Source organism: Bicyclus anynana, chromosome 27 (assembly GCF_947172395.1).
Source record: "Bicyclus anynana chromosome 27, ilBicAnyn1.1, whole genome shotgun sequence".
NCBI classification, from domain to species: Eukaryota; Metazoa; Arthropoda; class Insecta; order Lepidoptera; family Nymphalidae; genus Bicyclus; species Bicyclus anynana.
The window spans coordinates 3,899,863-3,922,731 of NC_069109.1; the positions used below are offsets into that span (position 1 = coordinate 3,899,863).

General features: G+C 35.5%; 1 protein-coding gene across 1 annotated transcript in view; it reads left to right on the forward strand.

The window, feature by feature from the left end:
* Window positions 1-7,850: 7,850 nt before the first annotated feature.
* The window catches only part of LOC128199673 (uncharacterized), a 40,587-nt gene continuing 25,568 nt past the window's right edge, over window positions 7,851-22,869 (forward strand). The window contains exon 1 of the mRNA XM_052890178.1: window positions 7,851-8,116. The gene's annotated coding sequence lies outside the window, so the exon portion shown is untranslated. The remainder of the gene's footprint in view (window positions 8,117-22,869) is intronic.

The window sequence follows — 22,869 nt, forward strand, 5'->3', positions numbered from 1 at the left end:
TTTCTTTGTTTACAATATATTTCGTTTAAGACCTGAACAAAAATAAATGGTCAGTAATCAGTATTTGTCAATACGTCAGCATTTTTGGTTCCAAAAGTAACTCTCTTAGTACAAGAATTATAAAATAGATGGCGCCAATCAATAGAAAGGAACAATATTAATATCGACTTTTTTATGGCTATTGCGATAATGACGTGAAAATTCTGCAATTTATTGATTAATTATAGGCCACATAAATAGCTCTTCTCCCGCGGGGTGGGGTATGTTGCTTCTGATCACAAAAACTTCGCCAAAACCTACATTTTTCTGCTCACAGTCTGTGGAATGATCGCATGAGACTAACAGAAGATAAAAAAAACTTATTCATATTCAAAAAAATTATGATGTCTCTGCTGTTTGTTTCATTAAAGCACCTAAAGAATAATAGAATTAATCAATTTGTATTACTATCTAAGCAAGCAGCGCCATCTACAATTTAACTTCACGTACTATATGTATTCTTACTATGTTAAAAATTCTTTAAATCCTAATAAATAAAACAACTGGTCTGCATCTGCAATTGTCTTTATTTTTCGTTAATTACAATAGATTTCTTAAAAGAACTGAGTTAAAATAAATGGTCAGTAATTTTGTCAATAATTCAACATTTACGGTTCTAAGTGAGTTAGTAAAAGGATTTTATAATAGATGGCGCTAATCAAAAGAAACGAACAATATTAATATCTACTTTTTTATTGCTATTGCGATATTGACGTGAAAAGACGGAAAACTCTTATTTAATTAAAAGCCACATAATTAGTTGCTTCTAATTGCCAAATTTTCCTACGACATCTTTGCTTTCCTGCAACATCAACACTCTGCCAACTGATCGCATGAGACTAACAGACCGAAAAATAAAATACTTAGTCATATTGAAAAAATCTTTGATCTCTCTGCTGTTTTTTAAGAGCACGTATAAAATAATAAAATTAAACAATTCATATTAATATTCTACAGCAGCGCCATCTACATTTAGTTTCACGTACTATATTCTTTTATGTACTTATATAAAATTATTGTATAAAAATTGTGTAAAAGCTCGTAAGATTTAGTATATAACATGACTGCACTGTATCTGTAATTTAATATATATTTAAAAATAATTAAAATTTTTTATAGAAGATCTGCTAATAAATGGTCAGTATTTGTCAAAGTCTTCAGCGTTTGTGGTTTCCAATAATACACTGTAATCTTTGGTCATTACTTGGACGTCGGGTCTTCTCCGACCCGTGGTACACGGGGCGGGGGTACGGGCCTCGAGGCAATGCCTCCTTGCCCGGGCATGTCGCGGGGGAACTTTCTCCCCCGGTGATTTCTTCCAACCCCTCCCGGGGTTGAGGCTTTTCAGCCTAGGGGATTGGGCTTTGGACCCGTTGGCCCCGCGCGGACTGCGATTCCTCGCTATCCTGCGTCGGGGCAGCGCCGGGTTCAATGGGGGTCCCTGCGCGGACTGCGATGTCGTCGCTATCCTGCGCAAGGACGGTGTCATGTCCGGTGGTTGCGTCGTCCTCGTCATTACTTCTACGTCCTTAAAGATAGTACAAGTATTTTGCAATAGATGGCGCCAATCAGAAAAAACGAACAACAATATCGACTGCTGTATGGCCAATTTCATATAACATCATTTTGTTGAGTTATTGACTGTTTGTTTTTTAAGTTTGCTCAGAATCGAAGACAAGACCTCTCTATTGAGAACCACAACGCTACCAAGCACCAGAGAGGTCTTCAAAGTATCGATTTAACTGTACTTTACTTATACATAAGTAGGTGTCTACTAGGGTTGCCAACCGTACTATAATATATAGTATTGTACTATGATGCTATGTACTATATTTAGGGTCTGCGTACTATATACTGTTGAAGAAATATACAGTACGCAGAAATATATACTAATATTATAAAGCTGAAGAGTTTGTTTGTTTGATTGATTGAACGCGCTAATCTCAGGAACTACTGGTCCGATTTGAAAAATTCTTTCAGTGTTAGATAGCCCATTTATCAAGGAAGGCTATAGGCTATATATTATCCCCATATTCCTACAGAACAGGAACCACGCGGGTGAAACTGCGCGGCGTCAGTTAGTACTATATGCTTTTAAATAAATTTTCGACAGAAGCAATTTCGTGTAGCGTATTCGAACGTGTCTATCATGTTGGCCGTACAGACTATTTTAGTATTTTAGTCGAGTGCGAACAAATTTTGGATTTACCGCCCAATAATCGCAATCAAAAAAGCAGTCCGAACTAGACCTTTTGAGGTTGGTTTTGAATTATTTAAAAATTACTAAAATGTAAACACCATGTCTCTTACTTTAGACAAAAAAATCTTGTAAAATGCAAGAAGTGCTAAAAAATATAGTTTTTATAAAAATACATAAATAGGCAACAAATTGTTAAATTTTAAATTATCTTCCTATATTATTTGCTTATTCCATAAAACACAATTTTTTTTATAGCTTAATCTGAAAAATACTATATTTTTCTAAAAAAAAAATGTTGGCAACCCTAGTGTTCGTAACTCGGCGCTAGCTTGCGTTTAAAAACCAGTATATCTACAATTCAACAACTTCTAGGAACAACTTGTTGAATGAGTCAACACAAAAAAAGTTATCCATGTTTACTTACGTATGCGTCTAAAGTAAAACTTGCGATGTGGTTAGGTACTAAATACCTATTATGATCTATACTTTTAATAAAACCGCAACAGGTCAAATTTTGTACAACTAATAGGGATGATGACAGTTTTTTAAATTGTATATAAATTAAGAGTACGCTAATAGTAAAGCAATTTTGTAAAAGTAACAGGGTATCTGCGATCATTACTTTCGGAGCTACAGGGATTTAAAGGGTCAGATTTGCGGCGCTGCCGCGGATCCCTGAACAACGCCCCTTACAAAATGGCACGAACTAATGTAGTCAGCAATGTAATGATCGTTAGATTTGTATGTGCGTACAAACAAAATTACTAATATCTTTGTTATTTGTGCGTTTATGTTTATAGTTCACGTATAAAAAAATATCACATTTAATATAAGGAAGCTAAAACTGTATGAATTTTAATCTAATTACGAAAAAATATTTTTAATAGATTTTAAAATTTTATAATCTTATTTATTTTGCAAATATCCAGACAATCTTTGCTTTTTATGTATAAATTAGTTAACATTGACCTTATTTACCCGAATGTATCATAAAAATCAATATATTCAAACCTAGTCATCATCCCCATTATAAGCAACAATTTTTTACTGATGTAATGGCAGATAGTTCTCAAAGTTGTACTTTTTCAAAGGAATTGTGTTATAATATGATCTGTATGGAACTACAGATACCTGGATACCTTTATGGAAATTAAACAATCTAATTTACAATGTTGTAGAGCTGTGATAGCCCAGTGGATATGACCTCTGCCTCCGATTCCGGAGGGTGTGGGTTCGAATCCGGGGCATGCACCTCCAACTTTTCAGTTGTGTGCATTTTAAGAAATTAAATATCACGTGTCTCAATCGGTGAAGGAAAACATCGTGAGGAAACCTGCATACCAGAGAATTATCTTAATTCTCTGTGTGTGTGAAGTCTACCAATCCGCATTGTGCCAGTGTGGTGGACTATTGGCCTTACCCCTCTCATTCTGAGAGGAGACTCGAGCTCAACAGTGAGCCGAATATGGGTTGATGACGAACGAATTTACAATTTCCATTGTTGACTGTCACGAGTGACCCTTTTTTAAAATAAAACAATGTATAATTATGAAAAGTATTGTTATTAATTATTCCATTTTTCGTTCATATTTTATGTACATAATTTAGATTTTTAATACATATTTATCCGGACCCTAATGATGATGATTTACTCTCCAATCCAGTTTAAGTATCAGTTCTCGCTTGGAAATTTTTAATTGACTGGAATACCTAGAAACCTACTTTAAACCGGATAAATTATGTAATAATTAACTACTTACTTGTTGTAAACTAAGAAAAGGTACCTACAATTTGCAAAAACTAACATTATACAGTGAAAGCTCCTTATTCACGCTTCCTTTATTCACGTTTTCACTATTCGCGGATTAAAAAATTGCGTCCCAATTCCTATATTCGCGGCTAAATATTTCGTTATTCGCAGATCTGACTGACGTAACTGACGTAATATCTGCAAATTTAAACTTTAACTTGCAAATACCTATTGCCGAAATTGCGAATGGATGGTTTAAGAATGCCACTGTTTAAAATCACTCTGAATAGAAGCTTTTAAAAATGTCAAGAACGAAAAAATTACAAAATACTTCAAATCATTGTCTAAGACTGAAAAGATAATAGTTAATCCATAACTTCAGTTTTTTTTTATTCTTTACAAGTTAGCCCTTGACTACAATCTCATCTGATGGTAAGTGATGATGCAGTCTAAGATGGAATCTAAGATGGAAGCGGGCTAACTTGTTAGGAGGAGGATGAAAATCCACACCCCTTTCGGTTTCTACACGGCATCGTACCGGAACGCTAAATCGCTTGGCGGTAAGTCTTTGCCGGTAGGCCAGATAACTAGCCACGGCTGAAGCCTCCCACCAGCCAGACTTGGACTAATTAAGAACATCTCAATCTGCCCAGCCGGGGATCGAACCCAGGACCTCCGTTTTGTAAATCCACCGCGCATACCACTGCGCCACGGAGGCCGTCAAATAATTGTTTTTTCTTTATATATCTGTTATTTATTTTGTCACCTAAGAACGTATCCCTTAAAATCCCATATATAATACCATTCCATATTCGCGGTGTCTGTATTCGCGACACATTTAGAGAATAATGAGCTTTTGTTTTACTGTACCTCAATCCATATTCGGCTCACTGCTGAGCTCGAGTCTCCACTCAGAATGAGAGGGGTTAGGCCAACAGTCCACCACGCTGGCCCAATGCGGATTGGCAGACTTCACACACGCAGAGAATTGAGAAAGTTCTCTGGTATGCAGGTTTCCTCACGACGTTTTTCCTTCACACGCGATGTTTCACGATTTTGTAGGGACGTAACCGATCTATAGTTTAAAATTATCATTGCTCGTACTTATTTGTATGCGGTATTTCCCTGCTACCAGTTTAGCAAGGACCAAAAGTCCTTGACTTTAAATGGCATGCTTCTTAGTAGGTAAGTTATGAACCTACACGAGCTGAATACTAAATTGACGTGATTGGCAGCTAGATATTAACTAGGTATTTCTATAGGCTATAATAAACATTGTAAAGAGTTCCATTTTTTTATTATTTACAAGTTATTATTTTATTTTACTTTAGCGGACTCCCCTTAGATCTCTTTAATCCGGCCCTTTCAGTAGTATCGCTGTAAAAATGGAGTAACTTCTCCCGATTTCCCAACATTTCCCTTCACTGTTCTGCTCCTATTGATCGTAGCGTGATGAAAAGTATACTATAACCAGCCCAGGAGTATCAAGAATTATTGTACCAAGTTTCGTTAAAATCCGTCGAGTAGTTTTTGTTTTTATAACGAACATACAGACAGACAGACAAAAATTTTACTGATTGCAATTTTGGCATCAGTATCGATCACCAATCACCCCCTGATAGTTATTTTGGAAATATATTTCATGTACAGAATTGACTTCTCTACAGATTTATTATAAGTATAGATATAAATTTAGAAGTAAGTTATTTAAGTGATGATACAATCTAAGATGAAAGTGTGATAACGTAAAATCCCTTTCGATTTATACACGACATCGTACCGGAACGCTAAATCGCTTGACGGTTCTTCTTTGTCGGTAGCTTGGACAAATTATACGAGTACCTACCTATATCTATATGTTCCTCATAAATTCTTTATATTGGTGTAAACCACATGAAAATACGTTCAGTACTTACCTACTTTTTGAAGTTATCGTGAACATAGAATAGGGATGATGACAGTTTTTTAAATTGTATATAAATTAAGAGTATGCTAATAGTAAAGCAATTTTGTAAAAGCGATCATTACTTTCAGAGCTACAGGGATTTAAAGGGTCAGATTTGCGGCGCTGCCGCGGATCCCTGAAAAACGCCCCATACAAAATGGCACGAACTAATGACGTCGTAGGTAAAGTAGTGATCGTTAGATTTGTATGACCGTTCAAACAAAATGACTAATATCTTTGTTATTTGTGCGTTTATGTTTATAGTTCATTTAATAAAAAATGTCACATTTAATATAAGGAAGCTAAAACTGTATGAAATTTCATCTAATTACGATAAAATATTTTAAATAGATTATGAAATTTAATAATCTTATTTATTTTGCAAATATCCAGTAAATCTTTGCTTTTTATGTATAAATTAGTTAACATTGACCTTATTTACCCGAATGTATCATAAAAATCAATATATTCAAACCTAGTCATCATCCCCATTTCTTTGTAGCATCTTTAAACCTAGACGCTGCAAAGAAATAATAGTATTATTTTATTTTATTGTAGAGGGTAATCTCTGGATCTTCCGAACGCATTTTGAATATTCTTTCAACACTAAAAACCACGTTATTTGTGAGTGTCATAAGCTATATTTTATCCCCATATTCTGAAGGGAACGAGAACTACGCGAGTACATCGGCTAGTAATATTAATATGTAAGTATAGGACCATGCAAAAACGTTATCTATATAAGTATGCAGGTCAAAGCAAAGTGTGCGATGTTGTGTATCGAGACAAAAATAAATAAACATGAGATAATGCAGTTATATCGATACACTTACGTGTATTGGCTACCTGCGATTTCTCAGAATTCAGTTTATTTTTTAGTGCTGGCAACAGTTTTTTGTGTATATTGCAACAGGTAACATTGAAAGTACGTTTTATACAGACCGATTTTTACGCTCCGATGTCGTGTTGTTTATCGTTACGATATCTGACGGTTGGCTTAAATGACAACTTGTCTGCCTGATTCATCGTTGTACGACTTTTATGATGCATAATATTTAGTCGAATCAATAGAGCTTTTTCCATCGACCTCCTCAGATACAGCTTCGATTTTGATGATTATTTTTTCGTTAAGTTTGTTTTTTGATATTATTTGAAATCAGAAACCTTTTGGAGTGGGGACGGAATGATTTATATTGTTTAAACAGTAGATATGCTATTAATATAATATATGATTAAAAAATAAAATACTACCAACTTGAAAAACACAAACGTATGCAGGAAACTATAGGATCTTAAGTAACAACCATACTATTAACATTAGGTCCTGGATTCGATCCTCGGCTGGGCTGATTGAGGTTTTGTTAATTGGTCTAGGTCTGGCTGGTGGAAGGCTTCAGCCGTGGCTAGTTACTACCCTACCGGCAAAGATTGTAGTCAAGGGCTAACTTGTGATAATAAAAAAGTGTGTGTCAGCTCCGACGCACGAATGGAGTTTACCCTTTCTGATCGAAGAGTGAGAGTGTCTAAATAGTGTATGTTGCCCCACAGCATACACTACGGACGTCTCAATACTGACGCCTGAAAAGTAAAAGATGCGCAACCAAGGAGCAGCAGGCCACGACGTGCGCGCCCGCTCGCATGATTACGCTGTTCGCGACAGCGCACGGTGAAAGGTGCGCAGTATAGAATTGCACACATAAAAGTAACGCTGTCATTCGTTCATCGAATTTAACTTACCATATTTTTTCCATACCAGGGGCTTTATATGAAAAATCGATTTATAAGGAGTAAACTCCAAAAAAAGCATAAGTATCGAACGAACATCGCATAATAATCGTGTCGTGTAAATGTATCTTTTTAAACGTCAACTCAACTTTAAAAACCTTCTGTCAATGTCACAAAGTGGCGGATTGAGAATGTCATTTCGCATTCCGTTGTTTTTTTTATCACAGCAGAGCAAGGTAGTAGGTACATTTACATTATGTAGACTCGTGCGCATAACGTCATAGCCTTCGATTGAACTATTGCAAATAAAAACAAGTTATCCAACAAAAAACTCTACTGTAAAGTGATTGTGATACGCTGTGATTTACAGGAGTGCAGTGAAAGTTCGTCTGTGCGCAAAACTTTTTGAATTTGGAACTGGGTTTTCAATTTTGTTTGTGCCAAGAAAATACTTAAGGTACGTGTTTTAGAAGTTAATTTATACGCAAATTTTTCCTTATCTCAAGTATATTGTTACTTATTAAGTTCGTGGTTAATTTTAGCGCTCATGTTATTATTGTTAGTAAAATAAACAATTTACATACTTATTCATCGTCATCAGCAACGATGATTTTTTATACCATAGATATGTTACGTGCCTACGGATTTAACGCACAATTTTGTATTTAATACCATTATACATTTGTGTATCGATAAGTATACAGTTAATAAAGTTCCTGAACTCAGGGTTCCCAACTTAGGGGTTTTCCCCCCAGATTTAGGGGGCAAATAAGTGAAATGGGAGTTTAATTTAGGGGTCTGAAATTTTTAGGGGTATTTTTAGGGATTTTTAAATTCATGATAATTTTAATATTTCTTTCTTGACCTAGTGACTTATAACGATATTTAGTACGTTTTTCTGCAACCACACTTTCATCGAATATAAAAAATTGTTAAATTAATTCATTGTCAACATGTATGATTTAAAAAAATCTGAATCTTCAGATAAAGACGTAGTATTTTGTCTGTATTAAATATAGACTTTTGAGACATATCACAGCGTATTATTTCTAAATTATTATGAATTTATATTTTTAGGGGGACAACTCAATAATTAAGGCGATTTTAGGGGTTTTTGACACAAACTTTAGGGATAAATATTTTGGAGAGTTGGTAACACTGCCTGAACTTACAATCTGCCATGGAACCAATATTTACTGGGGCATCATTAATTATTTATGTAACTTTCGTTGCTCTATGTAACTCAATGAAAATAAGTCAATTAGCTGTTATTGTTCGTGCTAGTGACATATCTCTTCTTCATTATCAACCCATATTCGGCTCACTGCTGAGCTTGAGTCTCCTCTCAGAATGAGAGGGGTTAGGCCAATTGTCCACCACGCTGGCCCAATGCGGATTGGCAGACTTCACACACGCAGAGAATTAAGAAAATTCTCTGGTATGCAGGTTTCCTCACGATGTTTTCCTTCACCGTTTGAGACACGTGATATTTAATTTCTTATATATATCTCTTCTATAAAACCTTTATTACTACTACATGGTATAGCAGTCTAATGAGAGAGGAATACACAGTATAGTGTTTTTTTTTTTATAAGGAATAAGCTTGCACTTGACCACAATCTCCCCTGATGGTAAGTGTAGATGTGGCCGAAGGTGATACATGCTTGCTAGAAGATGCCTATTCACTCTCATCTTAAAGATGCACAAGTTGTAAGAATTAGGAAATTTTATATTCTTTACAAGTTAGCCCTTGACTACAATCTCACCTGATGGTAAGCGATGATGCAGTTTAAGATGGAAGAGAGCCAGGACCTCCGTCTTGTAAATCCACCGCGCATACCACTGCACCACGGAGGCCGTCAAATACAATAGAGGAAAATACTGACTTCGAGAGAGAGTTTTATACCCTAGCCATGCGTATAAGAAACGAAGAAGCAAATCGCTTCATACAAGTTCTAGGAATGTCAATGACGTAGGGATGGAAACCTACCCGGTGTCTTGCAGTGCGATGGTAAAAAAGGTGACGGTGGTACAAGCTCAAATAGCTCCTGTGCACACTCTCCGAAATATCATCATCTCCTTACCCTTATCCCACTTAAGTGGGGTCGGAAAAATATGTCAATCTTTTCCATTCGTCTGTATTACTCGTCAACTCATCATCCACTCCTTTTACACACATGTCCTCTTTCACACAATCCAACCATCTCTTCTTTGGCCTTCCTCTCTTATGTCCTTCCACTTGCACATTCAAAATTTTTCTAGTAATATGACTTTATACTATATACTAACACACTCTGCGAAATATATTATGTAAAAAACCGAGTGACTAGCAACCTTCCTATGATGACCAGCACGTGATGTTTTACCCACCACATTGCTCTAATGGTGGTTATTTTTTTTTATTCTTTACAAGTTAGCCCTTGACTACAATCTCACCTGATGGTAAGTGATGATGCAATTTTTGGAAGTGAGCTAACTTGTTAGGAAGAGGATGAAAATTCACACTAATTTCAGTTTCCATACGACATTGTATCAGAATGCTAAATTACTTGGTGGTACCTCTTTGCTATTAGGGTCGTAACTAGTCACGCCAAAGCCTCCCACCAGTCCGACCTTGACCAATCTATACCAATATTATAAAACTGAAGAGTTTGTTTGTTTGTTTGATTGAATGCGCTAATCTCTGGAAATACTGGTCCGATTTGAAAAATTCTTTCAGTGTTAGATAGCCCATTTATCGAGGAAGGCTATAGGCTATATATTATCCCCGTATTCCTACGGGAACAGGAACCACGCGGGTGAAACCGCGCGGCGTAAGCTAGTTATATAATAATAATAAAGCCTTTTTATTAATCCTTTTTCAACATTCTTACAAAATTGTCTTAAACTTAATGTTAGTTTTGTTAGCTAGAAAAAAGTAAAAAATAAGATTATTACTAATTAATTATTTTAGTATGTTCCTAAGTTAATTTATAAGTTGTATTTTATTTTTTAATTCTTTATTAATTCTGAAATTGTAGTATTATTTCATTTGGGATCTATAGGTATTTTTATACACAATTATTAACGAAGTAACATTCCTTAACCCTACATCCAGTAGTCACAAGTCCTGGACTTTACAATAGTACTCCCAGATATAGTCACTTGTATAAAGGTCTGAGAATAAAATGCTAATATAATATTATCATAATGTATTCTTAATTCTTAGTATGGTAAACAGCTATACAATTGTTATCCGGTACTCAAAATTTAAGCCTTGACTAATGACGGCCTCCGTGGCGCAGTGGTATGCGCGGTGGATTTACAAGACAGAGGTCCTGGGTTCGATCCCCGGCTGGCCAGATTGAGATTTTCTTAATTGGTCCAGGTCTGGCTGGTGGGAGGCTTCGGCCGTGGCTAGTTACCACCCTATCGGCAAAGACGTACCGCCAAGCGATTTAGTGTTCCGGTATGATGCCGTGTAGAAACCGAAAGGGGTGTGGATTTTCATCCTCCTCTTAACAAGTTAGCCCGCTTCCATCTTAGACTGCATCATCACTTACCATCAGGTGAGATTGTAGTCAAGGGCTAACTTGTAAAGAATAAAAAAAAAATGACTATGATAAAATTACTATTTTATACAGTTACTATTTTATTCTCGTTCAAAATTTTCTGGTTTCGTAACTAATCATCACTTGCACTTACCGTTTTATTCTGTAGGGGTTTAATCTACAGATAAAAACGGTAAGTGCAGAGTAAAATATTGTATCCCGGTTAGACTGTACGGCAAATAAAATTGTAATTGACTCATCACCACTGTATTTCCAATATGCATATATATATTTTTTTTTTTTTAAATTTTCCCATTCGCCTCCAACTAGTTGAGATAGACTGTGCTAGGAGTGGGTACGACAATAGACCAACGGGGCTGGGATCGAACTACCACCCCTCGGTGATGAGTCCGACTGTTCTTACCGTTGACCTATTGAGGCTTAAGGAAATACAGTGATGTATTTGATTTTTTTTCTAGAAACATTTCATTTTTTAATTTATGACTTTATTATTATTTCTAGGCTTTTGTCAATGAAGCTTAACAAAATATATAAAAATTAGCTTTCATTTGAGCTTTCTCACTTTTATCTAAGTTTGTCAACAATCTCCAAAATTTGGTTTTTTATTTTTCCCGAAAAATTAGCTTTTTGTGATTATTATTTTATTCTCCGGTAATGGCCCAAAGTATATTATTATAAAGATTTTATTTTTATTTATTTATTTTCATCATAACTTAAATGGTTATTTATTAATAAATGGTTGGTTATTTCTTATCAGGGCAGTTCCACTATTTAAGATGTGGTTTTTCCCTCATACATTCCTGGAGGAATTATGAGATAAGTAGCCAATATGATAGAGTACTTGAAATTGTATGTTATTTATTTTTTTTCTTTTCTGGGTTTATCTTTTTTCTAATTTCCTATCAAATAGGGAAACTGACGTCATTATCATCATTATCAGCCAATGGATGTCCACTGCTGGATATAAGCCTCTTGCGTGGACCTCCAAACACAACGGTCTCGAGCTACCAGCATCCAGTGGCTCCCTGCAACCTGCTTAACATCCTCCGTCCACCTAGTAGGGGGTCGCCATTCTAGCACCTAGGTACCACTACATCCATCGGCTTTTCGAACTATGTGGCCTGCCCATTGCCACTTCAGCTTCGCGACTCGCTGAGCTATGTCAGTGACTTTGGTTCGTCTGCGGATCCTTTCATTTCTGATTCGATCACACATAGATACTCTAAGCATAGCTCGCTCCATCGCCCGCTGAGTGACTTTGAGCCTTCTAATAATGCCCATAGTTAGCGACCAAGTCTCGGATATGTAGGTCATCACTGGCAACACGCACTGTACAAAGACTTTTGTCTGCAGCAATTGAATAGTTAATAAGATCTAAGCGAATGTCGAGTCGTGATAGCCCAGTGGATATGACCTCTGCCTCCGATTCCGGAGGGTGTGGGTTCGAATCCGGTCCGGGGCATGCACCTCCAACTTTTTAGTTGTGTGCATTTTAAGAAATTGAATATCACGTGTCTCAAACGGTGGAGGAAAACATCGTGAGGAAACCTTTCCACCACAGAATTTCTTAATTCTCTGCGAGTGTGAAGTCTGCCAATCCGCATTGGGCCAGCGCGGTGGACTATTGGCCTAACCCTTCTCATTCTGAGAGGAGACTCGAGCTCAGCAGTGAGCCGTATATGGGTTGATAACGACGAAGCGAATGTCTATCTGAAGTGACTTAATTTTATACTTACTATGTATTGATATTGATATGGTTTGTAAGAAATACGAGCGGATCTGGTCAAGCCTCGCTTTGACTTTTGACTATACACTTCTTCCCTATCCCTACTCTATCCCTACCCTACCCCTACCCTACCCCTACCCCTTGACTCTTAACACGATCGCTGCAGCACTGATTTTTCTGTACTTAACTTTGGTGCGTTACGAGGTTTTTTGACCTCATACTAAAACTTTATGTGGTGTGGTACGAGGTCATGACCTCGTAACTCTTGAAGATACTCTACTTACGAGGTCAATTGACCTCGTAACGCAGCGAACGTCTTAAACATTTGTATGGGAAATAGAAGAGGGTTGTTATATGGTTTTCCCGAAAATTATTCTAATTTTTCTCACCTTTAAACCTTCACTATATTTTCACATTTCAAGACCAAGATAAGATAAATCCGTTCAGCCGTTCTCGAGTTTTAGCGAGACTAACTAACAGCAATTTATTTTTATATACGTACGTATAGACTAGTAGACGCCGCGCGGTTTCACCCGCGTGGTTCCCGTTACCGTAGGAATACGGTGATAAAATATAGCCTACAGCACTCTAGGATAGTGTAGCTTCCCAACAGCGAAAGAATGTTTTCAAATCGGTTCAGTAGTTTCAGAGCCTATTCAATGCAAACAAACAAACAAATCTTTCTCTTCATAATATTAGTATACTTGTAGATGTACAAATACAATACAAATAAGGAAGCTTTAGTAGTTAAAACATCGATATAAATTATTAGATGGGCCCCTCCTTATTAAAGGACGCTCAATGTCATGTCATTACTCAAAGACGTGCACACATCTTATCTTAGTACGCAACAGGCGCATGTGAGTGGACTTGGACCTAAAAAAATATTTTACTGTTTTTTCTTGTTTAATCTCTTTATTATGCCTTCGTGTTAATTTTGGAAGTGTAAAAACGCAAGCCGCAACACGAGTTAGTAGAGAAAGGTGTTACTTTTCATGCGTAAGTATTTGCAGAACTGCACTAGTAAGCGCAGTGTTGGCCGACCCCCCACCAGGTGGACTGACGACATCAAGCGAGTCGCAGGGATTCGCTGGATGCAGGTGGCTCAGTATCGTGATGTTTGGAAGTCCCTACAAAAGGCCTATGTCCTGCAGTGGACGTCCATCGGCTGATATGATGATGATGATGATGATTTGCAAAACTAATGACAATGGGGATGATGACTAGGTATGAATATATTGATTTTTATGATACATTCGGGTAAATAGGGTCAATGTTAACTAATTTATACATAAAAAGCAAAGAATGTCTGGATATTTGCAAAATAAATGAGATTATAAAATTTCAATATCTATTAAAAATCATTACCTTACATTAAATGTGACATTTTTTAATATGTGAACTATATAAACGCACAAATAACAAAGATATTAGTATTTTTGTTTGAACGCACAGGCAAATCTAATCATTACATTACCTACTACGTCATTAGTTCGTGCCATTTTGTATGGGGCGTTTTTCAGGGATCCGCGGCAGCGCCGCAAATCAGACCTTTTAAATCCTCCTTTAAAAGCTCTGAAAGTAATGATCGCAGATACCTTGTTCCTTTTACAAAATTGCTTTACTATTAGCATACTCTTAATTTATATACAATTTAAAAAGTGTCATCATCCCTATTCCGCTACGCTTCGGGGCCCATCTAACGATCTACGATCGATGGCTAAAAATAGGTTTGTTTTTATATTTTTTGTCTGCTCGTTTTTTAAGCCTGCCTTTTTTATGCCTACTTATATAAACGCCAAACTTTGTATGGATGTTTACTACTGAACCGTTTTTGCTAAAATTTAAAACGAAGGTAGTAAATACCCTGGATTAACACATAGGCTACCGTTTATCTCGAAAAAAGCCATGGTTTTTGCGAGATTTTCGAAAAACTGAACGGTCGAAGTCTCACTATGCTAGATGTATATACATCTCATAATAAACAGGTTGTATTTATCCCGTGCGTTGAAGAAATGCGTCATCGCCTTGTTATGTATCAGACATATGTGACTCAGCGGTTTCTTATCACCATCCTTAGTCTATACAATTGGTTACTAATTGACAGTTTTTATCTATACTTCTATACTAATATTATAAAGAGGTAAAGTTTGTAAGTTTGTAAGTTTGTAACAATTCTTTGAAATGGGGTAATCTTCGGAACTACTGGTCCGATTTAAAAAATTCTTTCACCAGTAGAATGCTACGTTATCGGGGAGTGCTATAGGCTATATTTTATATTTCTATATATAACTACTGAGTTATCGCGGGTTTTCTCTTACAGGTCGGATCGAAAAACTTACTTATTCGCATGCGCTGCCTCAACCATTGCGTATAACTGAAATAAACGTATAGAGGCTTTTTGAACCTTTAAAAGTTCTACAAAAAAGTCCGCGACACCATATATCTATCTTTTATATTTTAGCAGATATAGTACCTTTAGTACTTTAATAAATTATTTAAATTTTAAACTAAGGTTTACGTCATTATTTACACAACTAAACTTAAATCCTTATCAAAATAAATTATTTAATAATTACAAGGATATTATAGAGATAAGATTTGCCCTTTACAGTATGTTAATTAGTTATATAGTTTCGGAGATAATACAAAATTTCTGAAAGTCGCAGAAATTCCGCTATACGACGCCCCGCGGTTTTAATGACGTGGTTCCCGTTCCGGTGTGAATATGAGGACCAAACATAGCCTATGACACTAGCAAATAATGTAGCTTTCTATTGGTAAAAGAATTTTCCAAATCGGTCCAGTAGATCCAGAGATTACCCCCGACAACCACACAAACTTTACCTCTATATAGTATTAGCATAGAAGTCGCTTGGGAAATTATAGTCCTTTGGTCATTGCACCACGCACTAAAGGCTGGACCAATTTTGCTGAGGGTAGGGATAGGATAGGGGAAGGGAAGGGGTAGGATAGAGTTACGGTAGGGGTAATTTAGGGAAAGTGTAGGGTAGGGTATGGTAGGGTACGGATAAGGTAGGGGTAGTGTAGGGTAGGGGCAAGGTAGAGGTAGGGGAAGGATATGGAACGTATAGGGTAGGGGAGGAGTAGTATAGGGGTAGGGTAGGGTAAGGTAGGGTAGGGGTAGGATACGGGTAGGGTTAGGGTAGGGGTAAGGTAGGGGTAGGGAAGGGTTAGGGTTAGCGGTAGGGTAGGCGTAAGGTAGGGGTAGGGTAGGGGTAGATTAGGGGTAGGGTAGGATAGGGTATGGATAGGTTACGGGTAGGGTTAGGGTAGGGGTAAGGTGGGGGGAGGGTAGGGTTAGCGTTAGCGGTAGGGTATGAGTAAGGTAGGGTATGGTAGGGTTGGGTAGGTTTACGAGCAGGGTAAGGTAGAGGTAGAGAAGTTTACATAAATTTTTACGCGGACGAAGTCGCGGGCGTCCGCTAGTATATTATATTTTTACAAACATGTCAAATATTTTATAATACATTTTCTCGTAAAGTATCGCTTATTTCACTAATTTTAATATAATGATTATCATTACGCACATGTAAATAAAAAATAAAATAAAAATAAAAATAGCTTTATTTCCTTACAATTACAGATTTTTTTTTGAAAATTATTAATTAAGGTTTACAAGTTTTATAGATTGTTAGTGGGTCAGTTGATATTATCAAATTTCTTTTATATTATGTTAGTAATGTTAATTTTTCTTTTTTTTATTCTATTTTGTAAGGACTGCATAAAGCAGTGAAAGCCTCCTCCAATTGTAGCCATTGTATTCTGTCTCTGGCTGTGCGTTGCCATGTTTTACCTGCAACCCTGACTATATCGTCACTCCACCTTCTTAATGGTCTACCCCGTTTGCGTTTTGAGTCTCGTGGGTACCAGTTTGTACGCACACAGTTTGACGGCCTCCGTGGCGCAGTGGTGTGCGCGGTGGATTTACAAAACGGAGGTCCTGGGTTCGATCCCCAGCTGGGCAGACTGAGATTTTCTTAATTGGTTCAGGTCTGGCTGGTGGGAGGCTTCGGCCGTGGCTAGTTACCACCCTACAGGCAAAGACGTACCGCCAAGCGATTTAGCGTTCCGGTACGATGTCGTGTAAAAACCGAAAGGGGTGTGGATTTTCATCCTCCTCCTAACAAGTTAGCCCGCTTCCATCTTAGACTGCATCATCACTTACCATCAGGTGAGATTGTAGTTAAGGGCTAACTTGTCAAGAATAAAAAAAAAAAAAATAATAATAATAATAAACATGTACCGTAATGTAAAGTAAAATGCACATGTACCGTAAAGTAATATAAAACCTTTTTAAATCTTGGCAAAGAGTTTTTATGTCAGAAAAGTGCTCAACAATTTTTGTATAAAATTCAAGCGTATCAAAATGTATACTACTATAATATGGAAAACAGGCAAATATCATCCATTTTCAGAAAGTGTGTTTCCTCGCAAATGTGTTATAAAACGTCGTATGACATACGTGCGCTTTAATAATAGGGATGATGACAGTTTTTTAAATTGTATATAAATTAAGAGTATGCTAATAGTAAAGCAATTTTGTAAAAGTAACAGGGTATCTGCGATCATTACTTTCGGAGCTACAGGGATTTAAAGGGTCAGATTTGCGACGCTGTCGCGGATCCCTGAACAACGCCCCATACAAAATGGTACGAACTAATGACGTAGTAATGTAATGAGCGTTAGATTTGTATGTGCGTTAAAACAAAATTACTAATATCTTTGTTATTTGTGCGTTTATGTTTATAGTTCATATATTAAAAAATGTCACATTTGATATAAGGAATCTAAAACTGTATAAATTTTCATCTAATTACGATAAAATATTTTTAGTAGATTTTGAAATCTTACAGTCATATTTTGCATTAACTGAAACGGCTGTTTTCTAATTGCTTTCTACACTTCTGGACTGAGCTTGTTTTTTTATTTTCAGTTTTTTTATACTTTATGCAGTCGGTTTTTTTATTTGTTTAATTAATTTATTTATTTACCCGAATGTATCATAAAAATCAATATATTCAAACCTAGTCATCATCCCCATTGTGCATCTGTGCGCTCAGTGTTGTAGCTTATTATTCGGATCACTGTTTGCTGTGATTTTGTATGGACGTAACCGATCTATAGTATAAAATTATCATTGGTTACGGGACTTACGTTAGTTTCTATTAAGGGACATAAAATCAATGTCTTTAACAGGATAAATTCTGATTAAAACACCATAAGTAATAAGAATAGTAATCGGTTGTCATTATATTGTATTACGTAGATGGCGTCTTAAACGCTTAGTTGATCAAGGAAAATCATGGCTATATTATATATCTTAGATCTATATCTATACTTCGTCATTGACAACCCATATTCGGCTCACTGTTAAGCACAAGTCTCCTCTCAGAATGAGAGCGGTAAAGCCTTAGTTACGCTGGCCCAATGCGGATTGGCAGACTTCACACACGCAGAGAATTAAGAAAATTCTCCGGTATGCAGGTTTCCTCACGATGATTTCCTTCACCGTTTGAGACACGTGATATTTTTTTTTTTAAATGCACACAACTGAAAAGTTGAGGTGCATGTCCCGGACCGGATTCGAACCCACACCCTCCGGAATTATTTGAATCACTTTGTATGAAAACATAAAAAGGTTCTATTTTTAGTTGAAAAAATATTAGTTACTAGCGGACGCCCGCGACTTCGTCCGCGTTGAATTCAGTTTTTCACAAATCCAATGGAACCATGGATTTTTCCGGAATGAAAAGTAGCCTATATGTTAAATCAGAGCAAAATCTATTTCCATTCCAAATTTTAGCCAAATCGCTTTAGTCAACATCATCATTATCAACCCATATACGGCTCACTGCTGAGCTCGAGTCTCATCTCAAAATGAGCTGATGAGAAATCGCTTTAGCAGCGTAAAAGAGGAACAAACATACTTACACACACAAAAACTTTCGATTTTATAATATTAGTGTAGATTTTAAAATGTCGCTCATTTGCAACAAGATAGACACAACTCAAAATTTATGATAATTGAGTTATTGATACAGCTATGTAGAAAATTCGATTTTCTATTTGCTGCAAAAACATCATTTACCTAAGGTCTTTTATTAGAAAAGGAGCGCAAATTCTTTTTATAGTGTCGTTATAGCGCTGTCTCTTTAACTCTCGCGGCTCGCGACAACAGTGACACATGTTCAGTTGTGAATGAGGCAAAATAGCGGCCGGTTACACGGTACTCATGAAGGAAGACATCTTTTGAATTAGAATGTTCTTACAGGTAAGTTCAACACACTTTATTGATAAATGTTTTAAAGCATTTCGTCACAATATCTAATATGCCTTTCATGCAGATAAATATTTAAAATATCTGTACATACATATTTTGTGTTATGACGTTAGTGCAGAAAACATTATTATTACAACTAATAATAACAGTAATTATGTCGTTTTTGATAATAAGCAAAACATTTCATTCATTGAAATCATAAATATGTTTGTTATTAAGCCGTTATTGTATAAACTTAACAGTGAGTTTTTAATTAAATTTTAAGAATAAATTGTTATGCGTCGTTTTAGTTAATAATAAAAATGTAATTTTCAGACAGACAATGTCGTTTACAAGAAACTCGAGAGGTAAAAAAATCCTAGCGTTGCACGATAAAAGAAACACAACCAATGAAGAAGTTGTACAGAAATCAGTGAGTACCTTCTTCACTGTATTTATTTATGTTTTAAGTACTTAATACACAATAGTAATAGTAATTCATCACAGTAATTTACAATTTCCTTACTGGAACGGTTTTGTAGCCTGTAGTAATGGGACTGTAGGATACAATATTCTTTAACTAAAACTTGAAATTAACACAATTTTTAGTAATTTTCAGATAACGAAGAGAATAACGATGATTTGTCGTCCAGCTCATTATCAGATAGACTCTCATGATGATACTTATTGTGAGGGTTAGTGTTTTATATACTTGAAGTGATTTAAATAAGTAGTTTTTTAACCTATTATTACAGAATTTAATTGCAATTCCATCAACTTCATCACGAAATATTCCAAGTCCAAGCTAAAATAGAAAGAAAACATAAGCAAAATGAAGCTAGTTGGCGGAGAAATGTGATTAAAAAGCTAAACTGTTCGAAGACGTTTGTCTTCAGGCTATTGGCCAATTATATATTCGCTGATGATAACTGAGGTACACATAACAAGCACCCAAAACTGGACGATGTCATAAAGGGAGACAGCATACGAAATTATATAAAGGCCATACCAAAAATAAAGTCCCATTAAACGAGAGTCAATACAACAAGGGTTTTCATAGACGGAAGTAAGAAAATAAGTGATATTCACAGTAATTATGTTGAAGCAGAACCAGCCTTATGGGAATTATGTTAAATTTTATAAAACATTTACCCAGGAGTTTAAACGAAATAGAAAAGATGACCACGAGAACCATTTGAAAGAAAAACAATTATGTTGAGAATAAAAAGCTTAAGCAAGTTAGATGTTTTAAATTTTACCATTTGTGATTTAAAAACTAACAAGGTAGAATGCTATGTTTGGGACAAGTCGAACGCCAACAGAGGAGTTTATGACTTGGGAACTTGTGTCTCTTTACTTTGTGCCATTCCTGTAATAATAACGATAGTTAGAAGTAAGCCAATTGTTGATTTTACAGATTTAATACTTTAAACTACTATGTTCTTGATTTTCTGTATTCCAAACGTCAGTAAATATTTCTTTCTATATCGGCATTTTTTGTGATAATTACTAACTATCGACTCCAAAAGAAGAAAATTTTACCGTGTATAGCGTCATAAGCCTACATAATTAAAAAAAAATATCTTGTTTATCTGCAATAATGACACTAGTGATACCTGGTGTCACAAAAACCTTCGTATCACTTTGAATAAATATGAAACTTAAAGTTTTATACTTTTATTATATACAATGATAATCACATTGTCATGTTTAATCTATAAAAACAACAAAAATTAAGATTTTCTCCCGTAAATCGAATTATAAACATTGAAAATGCTCTCCTGTAAAACTGTAGTTTTTGAGAAATGTCAATGTTGTTGCAAATGAGCGATGTGTTCCTTATACGCATCTTTATAATTATGACGTAGCCAAGTTTTACGTATTATAAAATGCAAGGATACATTAAGGCGTGTGTTTTTATTTTATTTATTCATTTAATTATATATAATAATTACAATGACAAAAATTCAAAGGTGCAGACATAAACTTGTTAAAGTTTTTCTTCGCCGTTGACAATGCCGTAATTAAATCTTTTTTTTTTTTTTTTTTTTTTTTTTTTTATTCTTTACAAGTTAGCCCTTGACTACAATCTCACCTGATGCTAAGTGATGATGCAGTCTAAGATGGAAGCGGGCTAACTTGTTAGGAGAAGGATGAAAATCCACACCCCTTTCGGTTTCTACACGGCATCGTACCGGAACGCTAAATCGCTTGGCGGTACGTCTTTGCCGGTAGGGTGGTAACTAGCCACGGCCGAAGCCTCCCACCAGCCAGACCTGGACAAATTAAGAAAATCTCAATCTGCCCAGCCGGGGATCGAACCCAGGACCTCCGTCTTGTATATCCACCGCGCATACCACTGCGCCACGGAGGCCGTCAAAAAGAACTTAAATCTACTAAGAACTTAAAAATAATTAAAAATTAAAAAGAGAAATATAATTTTACAATTAAAACTACACATAATACATAAAAACACTACGTTTAACTTAATATAGCAATAATTAGAAACAAAATGTAAACAAAAACAGAAAAGGTGGGTATGAAGTGAATAAAACTGACATCTGAGTGATATTTGTATATACAGGCTGTTCATACAATAATTGGTAATACTTATGTTGCTCATATTTATTAATGATAAGTTTTAGATAATTAATTAATAAATTAATTATCTAAAACTTATCATAAAACTTATTTAGATAATTAATTAATAAATTAATTATCTAAAACTTATCATAAAACTTATTTAGATAATTAATTAATAAATTAATTATCTAAAACTTATCATTTTCGTTTTATATTTTTTATAGTTACAATGTCTTTTAATTATGTTACATGTATAGTCGAAATTATTTGAATTACTTTGTATGATAACATAAAAAGTTTTTATTTTTTAGTTAAAAATATATTAGTTATGCAGTTCGGCTGCTATAAGTATACTCGTCAACATTTTGAAGTTATGGTAAATACTCCCGAGCACCCTGTATAATATAGTAAGTTGGCAACCCTAGCACAAAATGAGCAGCTATTTATATATTCCCGCGTATTGACGTCAAAACTGTAATACATTGTAATATATATACCATACTGCGAATGGCCCACAATTTTCTTATTACTTTTATAAAATTGCTTTACTATTAGCATACACTTAATTTATATACAATTTAAAAAAACTGTCATCATCCCTGTGGCCAAGTTTTACGTATTTTAAAATGCAAGGATAGCTTATGGCATGAGTTACATGGATAGTCGGAATTATTTGAATTACTTTGCATGAAAACATAAGAAGTTTTTATTTTTTAGTTAAAAATATATTAGTTATGCAGTTCGGCTGCTATTAATGGACTCGTCAACACTTTGAAGTTATGGAAAATATTCCCGAGCACCCTGTATAATATAGTAAGTTGGCAACCCTAGCACAGAGTGAGCAGCTTTATATATTCCTGCGTATTGACGTCAAAACTGTAATACATTGTAATATATATACTATACTGCGAATGATCCACAATTTTCTTAACATATTACCTCAACAGGCTAAATTTCCTCAATATTTTGATAATTAAGTTAATTTATTAATTTAATACACCAGGAAAAGGAAGAGGAATTAGACTGAATTTATCTGTTACAAGACGTCGTGTGGTTTCACCCGCGTG